This window comes from Dipodomys spectabilis, unplaced genomic scaffold (genome assembly GCF_019054845.1).
Source record: "Dipodomys spectabilis isolate Male_0828 unplaced genomic scaffold, ASM1905484v1 ptg000264l, whole genome shotgun sequence".
NCBI classification, from domain to species: domain Eukaryota; kingdom Metazoa; phylum Chordata; class Mammalia; order Rodentia; family Heteromyidae; genus Dipodomys; species Dipodomys spectabilis.
In genome coordinates this window covers 8546837-8568390 of record NW_024870941.1, presented here as the reverse complement: position 1 = coordinate 8568390, position 21554 = coordinate 8546837, and the positions used below count along the sequence as shown (strand labels likewise).

Genomic DNA, 21554 nt, shown 5'->3' with positions numbered 1-21554 from the left:
AGTTTCAATTTGAAGTTGGCCTTTTTTTTTTGGTAGGGGAGGAGGATGCTTAGTCATTCTAGGTGTGCACTTGGTCTGGAGAACCAGCCTGGTGTGTAAGGTACCATGATACCATTGCCACTTTGTAAAGGTGAGAAAACTCAGTTCCAGAGGTAAAACCACTTCTCTCAAGAGTAAGTAGCTGGCCTGTGTTGGCGGTGGGGAATGCAGTGTTTGAGGGCAGCTCTCTGAGCATGTGCTTCTGGTACTGCTGTCTGCTCTGCTTTGCTCGATAGGGTGGACAGGAACACTGGCTCCTTGACTTCATTTCCTTAGACACTTCAAACCAGTAAAGAGGATAGTGTAGCTTAGTTTTGGGAAAACACTGGTACTACTTCAAAGGCTTCTGCCATGGTTTCTATTCTATTTCTTCCTTAGAATCCCTCTCAGAGCACATGTGAATGTGAGTGAGTAGTTAAATGCATTGAAAGGCTCATTTAGGAAGTGGTGGGCCAGCTCCTGTCTCTGTCAGCTACTGCTTCTGGAGGTTCCAGGAAGAAGTTCGTTATTTGGCTATTGCTTCAAACATTTCCATCTTGATGTTATGTGCTAGTCACTGATGTGTTAAATTGAGAAAAATTTTGAACTCCTGTTGGGATAGGTGGGTACTTTCTCATACCTTTTTTTTTCTCTTTTGTGTCTTCATTTGCCTTTATAGTTTTTGTTTAGACTTACATTTTATTACTATTTTTGTTCTTGGTGGTGGGCTTGAACTCAGGATCTGGGCTCTGTCCCTGAGCTCTTTCACCCAAGGCTAGTGCTCTACTACTTTAAGCCACAGCACCACTTCTGTTTTTTTGAGTGGTTAATTGAGATAAGAGTCTCAAGGGGACTTTTCTGTCTGGGCTCAACTTTGAGCCACGATTCTCAGATCTCAGCCTCCTGAGCAGCTAGGATTATAGGCATGAGCCACCTGTGCCTGAGTCTATATTTTTATTTATTTATTTATTTATTATTTATTTGTCTGTCATGGGGCTTGAACTCTGGGCCTGGGCACTGTCCCTCAGCTCTTTAACTTAAGATTAGCCCTCTACCACTTGAGCCACAGTGCCATTCCCAGTTTTCTGGTGGTTAATTGGAGATAAGAGTCTCATGGACTTTCCTGCCTGGGCTGGCTTTGAACCATGATCCTCAGATCTCAGCCTCCTGAGTGGCTAGGCTTACAGGCATGAGCCACCGACACCTGGCTATATTTTATTTTTAATGAGAAACTCATAAACTCATAACATTGCTCAGTATTGAGCCAGTTTGTATAGTAGGATCACATTTTCTTTCTTCAGGTTTGTATTGTCTTGCTTCCCCTGTTTGATTAATGTTTGATATAGCTTGCTCTGGAAGAAAAAACGTATCTGTGCCCCACCTACCCCCTCTCCCTCCTTGCTTGCCTTACATGCTGCCCTGGAGGCCTGCAAGCATGGAGTTGAGGGGAGTCTGCTGTGCTGAACCAGGTGAGACAGGGACAACACTGAAGAAACCTCCCTAAAGTAGTTCTTCCGTGGAAGCTTGTCAGGAACAAGCCTTCATTGATGGGAACTTCTGGATGGAGGATGGGTTTCAGAGAAAACCATGGACTGGTGGTGGAAGTGACCTGTTACTTCTTGGTAATGGAAAAGGTTGTGTTAGGATTTGTTGGATTATGCGCGCTGACTTCATGCAGATTTTGCTCTATGGAACTTTAAACAAGATTGCACAGGAATTGTGCCTTTTGAAGTGTTAACTGGTGGTGAATTTTTACTTTGTCCTAAAACCTGAACATAGAATATAGTTGAACACCTGGGTCCAAATGTTAAAGTATATTTTATGCATTGCTTCACAAAAACAATCACAATGGCCTTTGGCTATCCAAGCCAGTTCATTGGTGCAGGAATCTGTGCTGTAGTGCCACCTCAGAGTTCCAGCAAGAACAAGACAAACAGAAAACAGCAGTCACATTGCTGTTTGATTAGCTCATTTCAGGAGAGGGCAAGCAAGCATTGGGGTTGGGAAAATGTCATTGAGATGTGCAAGGATGATGTTCATCTGTATGGCACATCTAAAGAATTTAAGAAGAAAACTCTCAATACTGAAATAGTGAAAAACAGAATGGGTTGGTTGTTTTTTGTTTTATTTTTTATTTTAATTTAAATTTAATTTTTTTTTTTTTTTGCTGGTCCTGGGGCTTGAACTCGGGGCCTGAGCACTTTGAGCCTATCTATGCTCAAGGCAAGTGCTCTACCACTTGAGCCACAGCACCACTTCTGGCCTTTTCTGTTTATGTGATACTGCGGAATCGAACCCAGGGCTTCATGCATGTTAGCCAAGTACTCTACCACTGAGCCACCTTCCCAGCAGCCTGGATTGGTTGTTTTTGATTTTTTTAGGGGGGCGGGGGGTTGGTCGTGGGGCCTGAACTCTGGCCCTGGGCACTGTCCCTCAGCTCTTCAGCTCAAGGATAGCACTCTACCACTTGAGCACAGCACCACTTCCGGCTTTTTCTGCTTATGTGGTGCTGAAGAATGGAACCCAGGGCTTCATGCATGCAAGGCGAGCGCTCTACCACTGAGCCACCTACCCAGCCAGGATTGGTTGTTTTTGAAAAGCAGTGTCACCGAGTTTGAGGTGTTGGTCTGGAGGTTAGAAGTAAGGCTGTGGCTGGCCTTACATGGTAGGTGTGGTGGTGTGTGTGTGTCCTCTGACAGACAGGACTCTTCCTTCAGTTCAGTGGAGTTGCTGTGGGCAGAGGTTCCCTGCCGTGCGAAGCTTCAACTTTGTACTCAGATTGGTGAAGAGCACATCTTTCACTCTTAAAATGTGTGAATTGGCAATTATGAGTGGTAGATTATAGTCATAATAGCTGTCATTTGTATGTGTTGTGTGAATTCTAAAGCTTAATTCTTTTTACTTATTTAGCCAGTCCTGGTGCTTGAACTCAGGGCCTTTTGCTCAAGGCTAGCCACAGCACCACTTCTGGCTTTTTCTGTGTATGTGGTACTGAGGAATCGAGCCCAGGCCTTCATACATGCTAGGCCAGCACTCTACCACTCAAGCCATATTCCCAGTCTTAAATCTTAATTCTTTAGAGCAGTCCAATAAGGTAGTGATTGCTATTGCCATTTTACAGATGAGAATTGATATTTGTCCAGGGTTCCTTATAGTAGTATCAGCTCCTCCTGTCCAGCTCACCTAAGCTTAGCCCTATTTGCTTAGCCACAGGGCATGCATTTAACAGACAGGCAATGGTGCCACCTACTGAGCTGCCAGTGACCTGTCCCTTCTCACTTGTGTGAGTAGATACTTTTGTATCAGAATGGCTTGCTTCCTTTTTGTCAATCTGGTGAGAATTGTTTTTCTGAGAAGTTCCTGCCTTGGCCAGGTAGCATGGCCCTTGTTGCTTACATTTTTGTTACATCCCTTTCTGCTACATTTTAAGTAAGACGTGTTATAAATGTACTGAATTTTAGTTACATTCTGTTAATTGAGGCACTGTATATTTGCAGATTGTAATCTGAGCAGAGGGGCAAGGCCGCAGAGGGGCAGGGCCTGCAGGGTTAGTGATGAAAGAGAACAGCCTGCCTTGCTTGCTTGTCAGATTTTCGCTTGATGGCAAACCCTTATGGGGAAGTAAACTTTGCCTTGCTGAGTTCCTGTCCTGTTGATGTCCATATTCCTTTGCAACATCCCAACATTCCTGTCATGCTGTAATATCTATCCATCTGTCTGTTATTATTATTATTATTTTTGGGTCCGATCGTGGGGCCTGAACTCTGGGCCTGGGTGCTGTCCCTCAGCTCTTCTGCTCAAGGCTAGCACTCTTACCACTTGAGCCACAGCACCACTTCTGGCTTTTTTTTTCTGCTTAAGTGGTACTGAGGAATCGAACCTAGGGCCTCAGGCATGCAAGGCAAGCGCTCTACCACTGAGCCACCTTCCCAGCTCCTATTATTATTATTTTTTACTGGTCCTGGGGCTTGAACTCAGGGCCTGGGTGTTGTCCATGAGCTGCTTTTGCTCCAAGCTAGCATTCTACTACCTGAGCCACACACAGTTCCACTTCAGCTTTTTTGGATATTAATTGGAGATAAGAGTCTCATGGACTTTCCTGCCTGGGCTGGCTTTGAACCATGATCCTCAGATCTCAGCCTTCAGAATAGTTAGGATGACAAACATGAGAATCAGCACCCTGCCTGAGGCATATCTAACAATATGGAGGCTCATCTGGAATCTTCCACATCATTTGAGGCTGTCCTGGAAGTCCATTCTTGGGAGGAGATGGGTCTTGAAGCCCCATGAGGCAGCCTCCTGTTTGGGCCAAATCAGTATTCCCTCTTGGCTTACAGTGGACTCAGAGTCAAAGGTAAATTGGCATTGCAATTAAGAGGCCTAAGAAAAGGAGCCCAGTCTAAAGTTGCAGTGACCAGGTGCATGGACCAAGCCAGGAGAAAAACTGGGCCTCTGAGTACTACCTTGGGTGTCAGGTATTTTGAAGGGTTGAGTGTTGATGACGAAGACATGTCTGTACAGAGCGAGAGCTAGAAACATTGGAGATGGAGGAAGCAATCTTGGGTTGTGCAAGAAACCTCCAATAGGGAGGGTTGAATTCAACCAGGGGTGTGCAAGAGATTTCCAATAAGGGAAAAGTGTTGAGTGCACAGGAAAACTTAGTCACAGAAACCTGCTGGAAATGAACAGCAGGAATTCTAGGCCTAGGAAAACAAAGTAGAGCTAAGGAGGCTCCCACATATATTCTCTTGTTAGTCTGTTGGGGAGAATTTAAATTCAGTATGCTAGTATCTTAATATTCTGTTCTTAGTAACCTGTTTTTTTTTGTTTACAAGTAGAGATTCTGTTGTTGGCATTTTTCTTACTTGTGTCTGGCCTGTTCAGAGAAGGAATCTGGGTGATGCATAGCTCTTTTCTGTTCTGCTCTGCCATGGCATGTTTTCTTGGTCTTTATTGCTCTAACTCTGGATGGACTTGGCTCTGGGAGGAGTGTTGTGTTCACTCTCCCTAATTTGGGAGAGCACCTTGTCTTGGTTCCATCCTTAGGGCCCAGACATATAGAAATCTCCATGTTATTGTCAGTGTTCTGTGTTTTTGTGTGGTGTGTACTATGGTTTCCATAGTCCATCTAGACGTCCTGTGGTCTTAGACTGTCAGGAGAGACAGGTTGCTGCTGCCATGACAGGGCCATTGTGCTATCATCTTTTTTTTTTTTTTTTTTTGGGTCCGGTTGTGGGGTCTGAACTCTGGGCCTGGGCGCTGTCTCTCAGCTCTTCAGCTCAAGGCTAGCGCTCTACCACTTGAGTCACAGCGCCACTTCCGGCCTTTTTTTCTTTTTGCTTATTTGGTGCTGGGGAATCAAACCCAGGGCCTCATGCATGCAAGGCAAGCACTCTACCACTGAGCCACCTTCCCAGCCCCTGTGCTATCATCTTTACAACCATTTTTGTGATGATGGTGCTAGGACAACAGATAGGAGGTGCCATCTTCTTGTCACCCTGCCCCTTACAAAGATGGCAAGTAACTTATGGGTAAAATATATGTCTACTTGGTTATAGTTATTATAGATTTTTCCCAACAGCCAGGGTAAGAGGGGGAAGAAAATGGGTTAAGAGAAAGGGATGCAATCTTAACAGGCAGGAAGGAACAACAGTAGAGATGGACAGTTCTCCTCCAGAGCTTCATGGATTTCTTTAATTTGTTTAGTATGTCTTAGAAAAGGTGTGGGGAACTGGGACCGTCTTCCCATGTGAACTTGTTTTCCCAGGTGAATTTATCACAGGATCCCTTAATTAAAAGTGTAGCAGGAAGCCGGGCGCTGGTGGCTCACGCCTGTAATCCTAGCTACTCAGGAGGCTGACATCTGAGGATCGCGGTTCAAAGCCAGCCTGGGCAGGAGAGACCGTGAGACTCCTATCTCCAATAAACCACCAGAAAGCCGGAAGTGGCGCTGTAGCTCAAGTGGTAGAGCGCTCGCCTTGAGCTGAAGAGCTGAGGGACAGCGCCCAGGCCCAGAGTTCAAGCCCCACGACCGACAAAAAAAAAAAAAAAAAAAAAAAGTATAGCAGGAAAAGGATGAAACTAAAATCAGTAAGAGTTAAGCTACCTGCCAAGGAAAGCAGCCTCAATGAGATAGCATTACAACCCTGTTAGACTGGTTGTTGGTAAAAAACAGACAGGCAGTAACAGTGTCAAGTGACAAGGTTGTGGAACAACTAGACTCTTATGCTTTACTGTTGGGGTCCAAAATGTTACAACTACTTTGGAAACTGGTTTGATTTTTTTTTTTTTTTTTTTTATAAAACTGAACATATACTTGCCATGAATCTTAGCATCCCTATTGCTGGGTATTTTATCAAGATAAATGAAAATGAATACACATAGCAGTCTTTGTGAACATTTTTATAAGGAATATAAATTTATATATATTTTCTATAATCATTGGAAGCAAATATCCATCACCTGGTAAGGTGAGAATAAATAGATTGTAGTATAAACAGATTGTGGCATTCTAGCAATTGAAAATAATCATTGCTGTAGACAACAAAATAGGTGGCTTTTGAAAGCATTTTAGTAAGTGAAAACACAGAGGTCCACTATGTATCTGTGATTCTATTTATATAACATGTAAAGGCAAATTTGTAAACAAATTGGTGGTTGCCTGGTACAGAGGGGAAGGAAAAGACTTGGGACAAAAAGACACTCACTACTGGGATAGAGAGGAACCTGTTCACAGTGTGATGGTGGTTTCCCCAGGGGAAGATACTTGGCAAAGCCCATGGAATTAGCTCCTTTCAAAAGGGAAATTTTGAAAAAATGATAAACTTTTTACATATATACAAGCAGATATGCAGATACACATTTGAGTTTAGTTTTTCTTTCCAGGTGGATTAAAATTTTTCGTAGTAGGTATGGGATTTGTGTACATTAGCATTTCTCCGTGGACACATGCTCTTGAAATGTTTCACTTGATTTATCTAATCTGATATATTTGTGTATTTTCTCCTTACATACTGTTACAAGCCACATTTTGTATTCCTGCTAGCCAAAAGCATTTTTCTTTGTACAATGAAATTATATAGTTTTTTTTTTTGGGGGGGGGGCAGTTGTAGGGTCTGAACTCAGGGCCTTGGCACTGTCCCTGAGCTTCTTTGGCTCAAGGCTAGCACTCTACCACTGGAGCCATAGCATCATTTCCGGCCTTTTCTGTGTATGTGGTACTGAGGAATCGAACCTAGGGCTTCGTGCATGCTAGTCAAGCACTCTACCACTAAGCCATATTCCCAGCCCATGAGAGTTTTTTATAATTAACACAAATAATAGTTATTTTAGAAGGTAAATTATTGTAGGATTCTTTGTTCTTTAAGCTTTTATAGTTGTGGTTTTACCAGATTTATAAGTTAATAAAAATATTACAAACCTAAGTACATTGTGTTTTTCAGTTCTATTAGCTAATCAGCTATAGTTTGTAGGGTATATCTTATACTGCTAGGAATAAGAAAATGTACAGTAAATAACAAAATATATTTCTTACTGAATTTAAAGCTCAATTACAGTTGTACATTGAGTTTCTTAAATGTCTGAGAGTTGCTGCTTATTCTTTTTTTTTTTTTTTGTCCAGTTGTGGGGTTTGAACTCAGGGTCTAGGTGCTGTCCCTGAGCTCTTCTGCTTAAAGTTAGTGCTCTGTCACTTTGAACTACAGCTCCACTTCCAGTTTTCTGGTAGGTAATTGGAGTTAAGAGTCTCATGGGGACTTCTCAACTTGGGCTGGCTTTGAATTGCTATGCTGAGATCTCAGCCACCTGTGCCTGGTTGGGGGGGGGGCCCTCACACCCCCTTTAATATTCGAAATTGAACTCAGCGTCTCTTGACTATCTGAGCCACACTCTCTATGTCTGGCCTGACCTTAGTTTTGAAGGCTTAAGAATGCCAAGACAAGCCAGTGTAGAGTGGCTTGTGCCTGTAATCCTAGATACTCAAGAGGCTGAGATTTGAGGATTAAAGTTTGACTCTGTCCTGGGGAAGAAAGTCCCAGAGACTCTAATCTCTGATTAATTACCAAAGAGCGAGAAGAGCTGTGGATTAAGAGGTTGAGTGCTAGCCTTGAGCATAAAATATCAGAGACCGGAGCTGGGAAGTTGGCTCAGTGGTAAAGCGCTTGCCTTGCATGCCTGAGGCCCTGGGTTCGATTCCTCAGCACCACATAAGCAAAAAAGAAAAAAACTGGAAGTGGCGCTGTGGCTCAAGTGGTAGAGTGCTAGCCTTGAGCTGAAGAGCTGAGGGACAGCACCCAGGCCCAGAGTTCAGGCCCCATGACTGAACCCCCCCCCCCCCCCCCCCAAAAAAAAATATCAGAGACAGCACTCAGGTCTTGAGTTCAAGCCCCAAGACTGGCACAGAAATAGAAATAAAAAGAATGCTGGTATGCTTCTTAAAATTGATGACAATTCCACTTGCTTTGGCCAGGTGGCAGCCAACAGCCCTTTCCACTGCCTCACTGCGTGGGAAAGTCCTGCATGCCATGCTCATTCCACTTAGGCTTTTTAAATATGCAGCAATGTGTCATTTATCAGTGTTTTATTGAAATCCTTCATGCAGTGTTCAGACTCCTGTGAAAATATTCATATTTCCATTTCAATGACTACTAAGTTTAAATTAACTTTATATGTTTTCAAAGTATGATAGCACTTTTCTGTCAAAGAGATTTATTATACTTGCCTGTTAAAAAACAGTATAGATTGTTAAGGTGAATGTTACCATGAAAATAGCCCACAAGTTATATTTCAGAACTGAAAATAGTGAACTTTTATAGATGTCTTGTGTTTAGGCAGTATAAAGAAGTCTCAGGCTCAGTTTATGTATTTCTTGACACAGATCTGATATCAGCTCTTTCTGTAGTCTAGATTCCTGTCAGTGGGAAATGATAAGGCTGTAGTTTGGATCATGTGGTAGTTAATGTTGAGATATTACTATTTGTGTGTGTGTGTGTTTTTAAGAGTACAGAACTTAAGCAGGGAGAGTGTTTTTGTGTCCTTCCCTTACCCCCTATCTTGAGGCTTGAACTCTGGGCCTGGACACTGTCCCTCAGCTCTTCAGCTCAAGGCTAGCACTCTACCACTTGAGCCACAGAGCCACTTCTGGTTTTCTGGTGGTTTATTGGAGATCAGAGCCTCACAGACTTTTCCTGCCTAGGCTGGCATTGAACTGTGATCCTCAGATCTCAGCCTCCTGAGTAGCTAGGATTACAGGTGTGAGCCACTGGGTGCTTGGTGGGAGAGTGTATTTTTAGAAAGAGAAAAATAATGAGATTGGCCTTATACTTCCAATTCAAATTATATATATATATATATATTAACTTCTTGATTTTTGCACGTGTATCTTATATTTGTCGGTCATGGGGCTTGAACTCTGGGCCTGGGTGCTGTCCCTCAGCTCTTCAGCTCAAGGCAAGCACTCTACCACTTGAGTCACAGTGCCGTTTCTGGTGGTTCATTGGAGATAAAGAGTCTCATGGACTTTTCCTGCCTGGGCTGGCTTTGAAGCATGATCCTCAGATCTCAGCCTCCTGAGTGGCTAGGATTGCAGGCGTGAGTCACCTGGTGCCCAGCTAAAATCTTGTTCTTAATATTAGCATATTTATCTAGTTGCTTATCAGTATATAAAGCTAGGTATAGTTTGGGAATATAGTTTCATCATTACCACTAACACTAGACCTCTGAATACATTTAAATTTAGTTTGTTTTTCTTGGTACTATTTTTATGAGAATTAAAAACAGGGCTTTGTGTGTGCTTGCATGTGTGCTGGTCCTGGGGTTTGAACTCAGAGCCTGGGTTCTGTCTTTCTCTGTGCTTTTTCACTCAAGACTAGTGCTCTACCACTTGAGCTATAGGTCTACTTCTGGCTTTTTGGTTGTTAACTGGAGATGAGAGTCTCATGAACTTTTCTGCCCAGGCCAGATTTTGAATTGATCCTCGGATATCAGCCCCCGGAGAAAGTAGGATAACAAGCATGAGCCCACCACTGCCCACCTCAGTTCATTTTTATTTATTTTTGAAAACAATCCTCCCCTCCCCCCATAGGATATCATCACATCTAGGATAGTCTAATTAATATGTTTTACAGTCACTTTTCTCTTCTCTGAGATAATTCCATTCTTTTTCTGGATTTACTTGGTTTGCTTTGCTTTTAACTCACTTGCAGTAAGAATTTCTTTTTTTTTTCTTTCTGCTTCCTTTCTTTCTTCCTTTCTTCCTTTCTTCTTTTCTTTCTTTCTTTCTTTCTTTCTTTCTTTCTTTCTTTCTTTCTTTCTTTCTTTCTTTCTTTCTTTCTTTCTTTCTTTCTTTCTTTCTTTCTTTCTTTCTTTCTTTCTTTCTCCTTCCTTCTTTCTTTCTTTCTTTCTTTTCTTTTGTCAGTTGTGGGTCTTGGTCTTTAACTCTGGGCCTGGGCACTGTCCTTCAGCTCAAGCTAGCACTCTACCACTTGAGCCACAGTGCCACTTCTAGTTTTCTAGTGGTTTATTGGAGAAAAGAGTCGCATGGACTTTCCTTCCCAGGCTGGCTTTGAACCATGACCCACAGATCTCAGCCTCCTGAGTAGCTAGGATTACAGCGTGAGCTACTGGCGTTGAGCCAGCAGTAAGAATTTCTTACACCATAGATAGGCCAATAAATTTGTGCTCCTGCTTTGGACAGTAGTTCTCTATGTCTACTAAAATTAAACATACGGAGATTGTGATCTGGTAGTTCCATTCCCAAGTGCATGTGTTGCAGAAAAAATGTGCATATGTGTCCAGGGTCCAAGCCTTTGAGAGTGGCTCACACTGCATATGGATCTTCTCCCCATTACCCTATAGAGCTACTTGTTAATATTTACCAGCTAGATCTGCATGTGTATATTTGTGTTTTTGCACACATACACTAATGTGTTCAGGTTGACAGGTAGTAGATACTCCCTTAATCAGCTCAGATGAATGATTAGAAGATTAATGTTTTTAGTCTCGCTTTGAATAATTGGGAATAGTTGTAGTTAGTAGGACAGAGGTTTATGAATTTTATTAGCCAAGAATTTATATTTGAAAATAACAGAAACACACTTCTTACTTGCTAAAGTAAAAAGCAGAAAGTATCATTTTATGTAATTTGGAATTTGAGTTGGCTTCAGCTGTGCCTTAGGGTACTAATATGTTTGCTTTTCCCTTTTCTCCTCCCTGGGACACTTATATTGGAAAAACTTTCCATTCCCTGAGACCTAGGGATTAATGCACATGTTAGTAGGTCTGTCCACTTCTACAGTGTGTAGTGGGCACGAGAGGTATGCTGTAATGACACCCACTGTTGGAACACTCTAATAAAAGTGGGGTGCTGGCACTAGACACAAAAATGATGACAGATAGGCCTCCCTGTAGGACTGTCAGGTTATACAGGGTATCAGTTCTGTGCCTCATGTTTCTACTCTGAGGAAAAGAAAATTCCTTGACTATAGCATGTTCCCTTTCTATGGATAGTGCTTAAGGATACAAGGCTGCTTTGTTGGAGGTCACACTACGTGTTGAAAAACTGCTTTTGAATAAAATAGTCTTAACTCTAGGAAGCGTGGGTTTTCAGTTATGCAAGTAACTTACTTTAAATGTTAGTCTAAATTAAGCACTTGCATTTGAAAGAGATTATCATTGCAGCTTACGTTAGCAATTGTCATTGTTAAGAAAAGTAGAACTTTTGCCCAAGAAGACCTAGGTATCAGTATTTGGTTTGAGGGTGACAATACAGGTAATTATTAAAAACCAGTAAAAAGAAAAACATTCTAAAGACAGTTGTTTTTAGAAGTGAACTTTACATGTAGAAAATAGAAATAAGTTTCTAACAGATGGTCTGAACATTTCACCAATATGGCTGCAGAGACTGAACAAGCAGAGGCATGAAAATGCTATGTGTTTAAACTGGGTAGCCATTCGGCTGGGAGGCTGAAAGAATGCCCCTTTCCATGGTACTTCCAGAGCCCTTAAGTCTTTGGGCCATTATGAGATCCTGGACCTTTGCTTTTGGGAGCTTGAGCAGAATGATGGTCAGAGAAGCTAGGAGGATGGTGCACCTGATGATAATGCTGGTTCTGGTTTGGGAAGCGAGTAAGAATGTGATGAGGTGAGTGTGTGTGGGCAGGGTACTGAGGTTTAAACTCTGGGCCTTGTGTTTGCTGGGCTAACACTGTATCACTTGAGCCATGCCTCCAGTCCTGCTTTTTTAAAAAATTAATTTACTTTATTGTTATTATAGAGGTGATGTACAGAGGGATTGCAATTATATGAGTCAAGTAATTAGTACATTTCCTTTTGTACAGTGTCTTTTGTTCCCTCGTTCTCTCTTAGTCCTTTCCTCCCATCTCTACCCATGAGTTGTACAGTTTACTTCCATCAGTATCCAGTGAGCTACACTGCTGCACTTTTTCACCTTTTCCCCTAGTGTTCTGTACCCTCCCCACAATCCTTCCAAGATGTACACCTGAATATATCATACATAAGGTAAAGAAGACAGAATCATCAAAACCCAAAAACTATAAAGAAAAGGAGAAAGAAAAAAAAAGTCTCTTGTTTCCATATCTTGGAGTTTCAGTATGTGAAATATTTTATATAAATGCGAAAAGCACTTTAGGCATTGTGCCTTTATTTTTCTAGCAGTTCTAGTTACATTATGAAGTTATTTACTTGGGCTGTTTGTTTTCTTTATGTGTGTTTGCATAGAGCTATAAACTTTCAGCACTGCTTTTACTGTATCCTAGGTGTTCTCTTGTGATGTGTTTTCATTTTCATTGAATTATAGGAACTTTCTAATTTCTTAGGTGACCCAGGTGTTCTTTGGTAGTGTGTTATTCAGTCTCCATGTGTTTGAATGTTTCCTACAATATGTTTGTTGTTGAGAACTAGTTTGATTACACTATGGTCAGGTGGGAAGCAAGGAGTTATCTCAGTATTTGCTTAGTCTTTGTGTGTCCTGTGATGTGATCAATTTTGGAGAATGTGGCTGCTGAGGAGAATATGAATGGGGTGGTTGTTGTGTGGAATGCTCTGTAGATACTGTTAAGACCATTTGGGTTATGGTGTCATTTAGTCCAGAGGCTTCTTTGCTTATCTTTTGTTTTGTTGACCTGTCCTTTGATCAGAGTGGAGTTGTTGTGTTGGGGGTCTGTAATGTTTCGTAAGTCCAAAAGTGTTTAACATATTTAGGTGCTCCATTGTTTGGTGCACAAATATTGACCACTGTGATTTCCTCTTCATGAATCATTCCTTCCTGTCTCTTTGTACTGATTTTAATGAAAAATCTATTTTGTCAGATACCAATATGGTTACTCTTGCCTTCTTACAGGATGCATTTACGTGAAAGATCTTTTTCCATCTCTTCACTTGGAATCTGTTTTTATCATTGCCTGTGAGATGGGTCTCTTGGAGACAACAAATGGATGGATCTTGTTTTTTGACCCAATCTGCTGCTTCAGGTCTTTTGATTGGGGAATTGAGCCTGTTCATGTTTAGGGTTATAATAGAGAGACATGTTAGATTTCCTGCCATTTGCTTTTGATTCTGTATTTTGCTTCTTTCCTCTTCCTGTGCTTACTAAACGAGTCTTCTAGTGATTTTTGTCTAATGTGTTTCCTTGACTTTTGTTTCTTTCAGAATCTATGCTTCCTCTTAGTATTCTTTGTAATGCTGGCTTAGTGTTCATCAGTTCCTTTAATTTTTGATTGTCAGGGAAGGTTTTAGTTTTCACTCTCAATTGTGAATGATAGCTTCGCTGAGTACACCAGTTTTGGTTGGCTGTTGTTGATCTTCAGGACTTGAATTATACTGTTCCAGGCTCTCTTTGCATTGAGAGTTTGTGTGAAGAGATCTGCATTGATTCTGGTCTTCTTTCTGTTACAACTCCTTTTTTTTATTTTGTTGCATTTAAAATTAATTACTTGGGTTTTAAGTTAGTGTTTTCACTGTGATGTGTCTAGAAGTATGTCTTCTTGGATCCTGTCTACTGGGAGTTCTGTATGCCTCTGTGAGGTGGGTGAGCTTTTCTCTCTTGAGACTGGGAAAGTTTTGTTATTTTATTGAATACGTTTTCAATGCCTTTAGTTGTTTTTTTTTTTTTAACTTTTTTTCTTTGTTGGTTGTGGGGCTTGAACTCTGGGCCTGGGTGCTTTCCTTAGCTCTTCAGCTCAAGGCTAGCACTATACCACTTGAGCCACAGCGCCACTTCCGGTTTTCTTGTGGTTAATTGGAAATAAGAGTTTCATAGACTTTCCTGCCTTGGCTGGCTATGAACTGTGATCCTCAGATCTCAGACTCCTGAGTAGCTAGAATTTCAGGTGTGAGCCACCTGCGCCCGGCTAAGCCTTTAGCTTTGAATTCTTTCTCCTCATTGATCCTATGTATGAATTTGATCTTTTGGTTGAATGCCAATTCTTGGATTTCCCTTTAGTATGTTCTGAGTGTTTTTCCATGTCTTTGATTTTTTTGTTCTGATTCCTCTGTTTTATCCTCAACTCCTGATACTCTGTTTCCTATTTCACATACTCTGTTGCCTAGGCATTCAACTTTTATTTTTTTTTTGGGTGAACTCAGGGTGAACTCAGGGCTTGGGCACTCTCTGAGCTGCTTTTGCTCAAGGCTAGTGCTCTACCACTTGAGGCACAGTGCCACTTCCAGTTTTTTCTGTTTATGTGTGCTGAGGAATCGAACCCAGGGTCTGACTCATGCATGCGAGGCAAGCACTCTACCACTGAGCCACATTTAGGCCTGGGGGTAGGTTCCCATTACATGGCACAGAGCAATCTAGTGTCCTGGTCTAGTTCTGTGTCTGGGGTAGGCGAATTCTGGGCTGGTATCTATTTCTAGAGAGGCCGGGATCAGAGTTCCAGTGCCAGGCTCTTGTTTGAGCCAGTTCCTGGCTGACGGGCACCGTTATGAAAGTTTTCTGCCTCTGGGCTGCGGTCTTTTATTGCACATGTGTGTAGCTGTCTGTGCTGGGTGGGATCCCGGTGTTGTCCAGTCCTACTTTTTGCTAGTTATTTTGGAGATGGAGTCTATTGAACTTATCTGCCTAGCCTAGTGTTGAACTCAATTACCCCAATCTCATCCCGTTGAGTAGCTAGAATTACAGATGTGAGGTAACAGTACCCAACTAAGATTTTTTTTTGGGCGGGGGGAAGTCGGGGAGAAGAAGTGATATATTTTCAGTTAGTTATAATTTTATTTTTTAAGATGATATTAAATAAGATTAGAACAAGAGATTGTTAGATTTCTTTTCTGTCATATTTCTTTTAAGAATTTTGTTTGGAGATCTTAGTTGATTTTTTAAATTTCTTTCCAGTGATGGATGTCAAATGCAGGGCCTCACACATGCTGTGCCACTGAGTTATACCCTATTCAGGTTTTATTTTCCTTGAAAAAAAATTACACTGCCACACAACTCGCCCAGATTATACTGTGAGACAATTTGGGAACCTTTCTATCACCCTCAAAAGAAGGGGCAGTTGTCTGTAACCTCGTAAGCCTAGGAAACCACTAATCTACTTTGTCTTGTTACAGATTTGTCTGTTCTGGATATTTCACATAAAAGCAGTCATATATGTATCTGACTTCATACACATAGCATATTATTTTCAGTGTTCATGTTCATGTTGTGTATTTTATTCCTTCTTACTACTGAGTAATATTGGACAATAAATATTCTATATTTGCTTTTAGGACTTGCCAAAACCATGTCTGTTTTTTTCTGGCCTCTGGCAGCAGTTTCCTTCCTTCCTTTCTTCCTTCCTTCCTTTTTTTTTTTTTTTTTGGGTTGGTCATGGGGCTTGAACTCTGGGCCTGGGCGCTGTCCCTCAGCTCTTCAGCTCAAGGCGAGCGCTCTACCACTTGAACTACAGCGCCACTTCTGGTTTTCTGGTGGTTTATTGGAGATAGGAGTCTCACAGTCTTTCCTGCCCGGGCTGGCTTTGAACTGCATTCCTCAGATCTCAGCCTCCTGAGTAGCTAGGATTACAGGCGTGAACCACCAGCGCCCAGCTTGGCAGCAGTTTTCTGTGGATAGCAGAACCCAGATTCTCAGTCTCTCTCTTATTCCTAGGACTGGCAAGTGAATACCAAAGGCAAAAGTTGTCTGCAGAATATCCTGCAGTTCTTCATTTTCAGAACTTTTAGCACCTCTTCTCACTGCCTTAGCAGCTCTCTGCTGCCTTCCGGCAGATGACTTGTATTTTAATCACTTTACTAGTTTTTCCAGAGGAAGTGCTGTTCTACTGCCAGCTGTTACTTGAATTCAGAAATCTCAAATCTATTTTTTTTATATAGTTAGGGATGAAGTTTTGGTTGGAGGAAGGTCTTTTTTAAAAATAAGACAGTTATTTACAAACCCTTCTCTCTTTGGTCATCTGCCTTGCTTTGATATGTACCTGGTGTCCTGATGTGTTGCTGTGTCCTGGTGTGTTACTGGTGTGAATTGTAGTTGTTGTTTTTAGTTACTCTTCTTGGGCAGAGTAACTGGATGAATGTGTGATATTGGCTGTATCACACCTATCTGTGGTCAACCACTGATTTTTACTAACATACTTATAATTTTTTGTTGTTGGTTGTGGGCTTGACCTGTGGACCTGGGCTCTGTCCCTGAACTCTTCAGCTCAAGGCAAGCACTCTACCACTTGAACCACCATTCCACTTTCGGTTTTCTGGTGGTTCACTGGAGATAAGAGTCTCATGGACTTTGATTGCCTGGGCTGGCTTTGAACTGTGATCCTCAGATCTTAGCCTCCTGAGTAGCTAGGATTATAGCGTAGCGTTTTTTATTTAAAGTCCATACTTACTAATCCAAGTGTGTGTGTGTGTGTGTGTGTGTGTGTGTGTGTGTGTGTATTTCATGGTCGGAATGTTTTGGGATCACCACCTAAGTAAGTGATGACCTATGGGTGTAGACTGAGGTGAGGTTGAGGAGGGTGAGGCATTTATATTAGAAGTACACCCTTGAGAGGTCACCCAGAAACTTGTTTAATACAAATAACAGTTTAATACTGGTTCTTCTCCCTTCCCCCTCCCCCCGCTTCCTTCCTGGCCCTTGATCTCAGGGCCTGGGTACTCTGAGTTTTGTTGCTCAAGGCTGATCGTCTATCATTTGAATTATAACTCCACTTCTTTTTTCTGGTTCATTGGAGATAGGGCTCATGGACTTTCCTGCCTGAGCTGGCTTCTAACAGTGACACTCAGAGCCCTACCTCCTGAGTACCTAGGATTACAGGCATGAACCACTGATGCATAGCTAGTGCTATATTCTTTAAAAATAAATGATGGAAATGAGTGGTGATGAGTAGGATTATTCATCTGCCTTTTTGCCTCTTGCTCCAGTGCACAACACTATACTGATTTTGTCTTCTACTTATTTTGGGCTTGATTTGCTCACCTGTTTCTGTTTTATGAAGGTCAAAACAGTCGTTTCTATTTTTATTATATAGTCACTTAAAGTTATAAAGTTTCCTTTAAAGTACTCTTTCAGGTACATAATAAAGATACTAATGGTATATACTTACTATTTTCCCCCAAGCATATTCTAATTTCTCTTTGAAATTGTAATTTGGCTTAGGATTATTTAGAAAGGTGTTTCACTTTTAAACGCTAGTAACTTGACTCCATATTGTTTTAACATAGTTACTTGTTGTGTTCATTTATTGTTCTTTTTATTTATTTTTTATTTTTGGGTCCAGTTGTGGGGCCTGAACTCTGGGCCTGAGCGCTGTCCCTCAGGTCTTCAGCTCAAGGCCAGTGCTCTACCACTTCAGCCATAGCGCCACTTCCGGCTTTTTTCTTTTTTCTTATGTGGTGCTGAGGAATCGAACCCAGGGCCTCAGGCATGCAAGGCAAGCACTCTACCACTGAGCCAACTTCCCAGCCCATCATTTATTGTTCTTAACAGAAAGTACAACTACATGGCACAAAATTCAAATAAGTATGTGCTAAGTCACACCTCCTACCTCTCTTAAGCTGTATTTTTTTCCCCACTAAATTTTTTCTAGATGGAATTTCTATTCTTAATTGTGTAATCTCCTAAAGATGGTTTCTTCATATGCAAAAGCAAGAACAGATGTAGTTTCTTTTGCTTTACATTAGCATACCACTGTGTACACTCTTCTGTACTTTTTTTTTTTTTTTTTTTTTTGCTGGTCGTGGGGCCTGAACTCTAGGCCTGGACACTGTCCCTCAGCTCTTCAGCTCAAGGCTAGCGCTCTACCACTTGAGCCACAGCGCCACTTCTGGCTTTTTTCTTTTTGCTTATGTGGTGCTGAGGAATCAAACCCAGGGCCTCATGCATGCAAGGCAAGCGCTCTACCACTGAGCCACCTTCCCAGCCCCTGTGCTTTTTTTTTTTTTTTTAATAACATTTTATCTTAAAAATGCCAGGGGCTGCCTAGCATGCATGAAGTCCTAGGTTCTATCTCCACTGTAATAAATACATTCATACATAAAAGAAAACTTGGATTTTTGAGCCGGGAGCTAACTGATCTGTAAAAATATGTTTATCTTTTCATTAATGAGTATTTCCAATGTCAGTGAAAAAAACTTTTTTAGAAAACACCTTTTTATTTATTGCTTTTGTACTAATTTGATATTCTAAACTTTCTTTTATCCTTCTTGTTGAACATCCAGGTGGTTCCTATTCCTCAGTATTAAAAATAATCTATGAATTATTCAAAATTCAAACTGTCTTAAACCTTTAAAATGATTTGTTGGAGGTTTATTAGGTGGCTCTACCGTAATCTTAAAGGAGTGTTCGTGAGGGGTAGGGGTCTGATATCTGTGCTTGCTTTGCGTGAGTTGTGAACTGCTTAGGGGCCAGAACTCTGTGCTAATTGTTTTGGGTCCCTGGTACCCAAGGGTATAACTTCAAAGCCTCTTCAGTCTCGTAGTGTTTTCATTGTTTCCTGCCTTGGAACAGCACAATTACTGTTCATTATTTCCTGCTTATAAGGCAAAAAAAAAAAAAAAAAAAAAAAATCATGGTGATGAAGTGGAAAAATAAGCTGGATTTCTCTGCTCCTGAAGTTCAAACTTGTTTTTTTGAGCAGTGTTGATTTTGCCAGTTGTGGGGCCTGAACTCTGGACCTGGACACTGTCTCTCAGCTCTTCAGCTCAAAGTTCTACCACTCCTGCTACAGAGCCACTTCTGGCTTTTTCTGCTTATGTAGTACTGAGGAATTGAACCCAGGGCCTCATGCATGCAAGGCAAGCACTCTACCACTGAACCACCTTCCCAGGCCTAAGCAGTGTTAATTCTAAATGAGCTACTTGTTTGCCTTTTTGTTGTTGTTGTTCATTTTTTGGTACTGGGGTTTGAACTTGGGGCCTTGAACTTGCTAGGCTGGCATTTTGCTGCTTGAGTCAAGCCTCCAGACCTACTATTTGATGGTTATTTTGGAGATGAAGGTTCTCACACTTTTCAGCCTGGATTTGACCTGCCTTCCTCCAGGTCTCAGCCTCCTGAGTAGCTAGGATTATAGAAATGAGCCACCAGTATCCAGCTTGCTTGCCTTTTGATACTTAAATTATGTTTAATAAAAGCAAAACCTCTCTTTTAAAACATGTACAAATAAGTTGAAGCCTTGGTAAGTTTGGGTCATTGCTCTGCCTCTAGCACTAGGAAATGTTTAAAATGTATGCAGCACCATCTTACAGATATTTGTCCTTTTAAAAATCAGTGAAAAATTGGGGCTGGGAAGGTGGCTCAGTGGTAGAGCGCTTGCCTTGCATTCATGAGGCCCTGGGTTCGATTCCTCAGCACCACATTAAACAGGAAAAAAAACCTGAAGGTGGCGCTGTGGCTCAAGTGGTAGAGCGCTAACCTTGAGCTGAAGAGCTGAGGGACAGCACCCAGGCCGAGTTCAGGCCCATGACCAGACACCCCCCCCCCAAAAAAAAAAAAAGTGAAAATTAACTTCCCAAAATTTTGTACTGGAATTTAGCTTTGATCTCCTATGTGGCAAAGCAAAAATAAGAAGTAAGCTAGGCCCTGGTGGCTCATGCCTGTAATCGTAGCTACTCAGGAGACTGAGATCTGAGGATCACAGTTCAAAGCCAGCCTGGCAGGAAAGTCCATGAGACTCTCATATCCAGTAAACCATCAGAAAACCAGAAGTGGCGCTATAGCTCAAGTGGTAGAGTGCTTACCTTGATCTGAAGAGCTGAGGGATAGCTCCCAGGCCCAGAGTTCAAGCCCCAGGACCAACAACAACAACAACAAAGAAGTGGTCGTTAATTAGAGTCTGTGGGGGAAAAAAACCTACTGTATACTATATTACTAATACTCCATTAAGTATTCTTAGTCTGTGTAGGTTAGTGATAAGAAGCTTCTTTTGTTTTGTTTTGTTTTGGTCTTGAGCCTGGAACTGTGGGCCTGGGACTGTATCTGAGCTTTCGTGCTCAAGTCTAGTGATCTATCACTTGACTCACAGTTCTGTTTCCAGCTTTTTACTGGTTAAGAATTTCTTGGGGGGCTGGGAAGGTGGCTCAGTGTTAGAGCGCTTGCCTTGCATGCATGAGGCCTAGGTTCGATTCCTCAGCACCATATAAGCAAAAGGAAAAAAGCTGGAAGTGGCGCTGTGGCTCAAGTGGTAGGGTGCTAGCCTTGAGCTGAAGAGCTGAGGGACAGTGCCCAGGCCCAGAGTTCAGGCCCCACGACCGGACCCCCCCCCCCCCAAAAAAAAAAAAACAAAAAAGAACAAAAAAAAAAAAGGTAAGAATTTCTTGGATTTTCCTGCTTAGACCTGCTTTGAAACTCAGTCCTCAGATCTGAGCCTCCTTATTAGTAGCCAGGATTATAGGTATGAGCCACTGGCTCCAGTTTTCTTCTTGTCCCTTACTCCCCTCCTCCTCCCCTTCTCCATGGAGTTAGTAATCCTAGCTACTCGGAAGGCTGAGATATGGAGATCAGAGCCAGCCTGGGCAGGATTTCCATGAGACTTTTATCTCTAATTTTTAAGCACCAGAAAAGCCAGAAGTGGAACTGTGACTCAAGTGGTTAATGTTAGTCTTGAGCAGAACAGTTCAGGAATAGGACCCAGGCCCTGAATTCAAGCCCCAGGATCTGCACAGGAAAAAAAATATGGAGCAAAGTTTTGCACAGAGAAGTGCTAACGTGTTTTAACTTTAGTGTCCCTGTTCGGTGTTTTGTGGTTAGTCCTGGTCAGTACTTGGAAAGGGCTGGGGTTGTCATTGTTCTTGTGTTACAAATACAACAGTTGAGGTTATGACTAGTGAAATGATTTTTTCTTTGTCCCACAGGTAACTGAACTTCTTTTCATCTTCCAGTCACAATTCAGTGCCTTCTCCAGCCTCCCACCCCCGAAATCCTCCAGCATATCTGAAGGGAGGTATAGTAATTGTTACAAAACTCTACAAGACGCGTGAATAGTGACAAAACTGCCACCTTTGGGAGTTTGTTGTACTGTGAGACCTGTTTGTTTGCTTTCAGAAAAGGTGATTATATCCTTAATTATGAATTATGACTAACACTATCT

At 41.9% G+C, this 21554-nt stretch overlaps 1 protein-coding gene across 3 annotated transcripts in view; it reads left to right on the top strand.

Moving 5' to 3' along the window:
• Ptk2 (protein tyrosine kinase 2) overlaps positions 1–21554 on the top strand; it is a 245114-nt gene that overhangs the window by 46034 nt on the left and 177526 nt on the right. For all 3 annotated transcript variants that reach the window (XM_042699910.1, XM_042699909.1, XM_042699911.1), the window contains one exon: positions 21319–21513. The gene's annotated coding sequence lies outside the window, so the exon portion shown is untranslated. The remainder of the gene's footprint in view (positions 1–21318; positions 21514–21554) is intronic.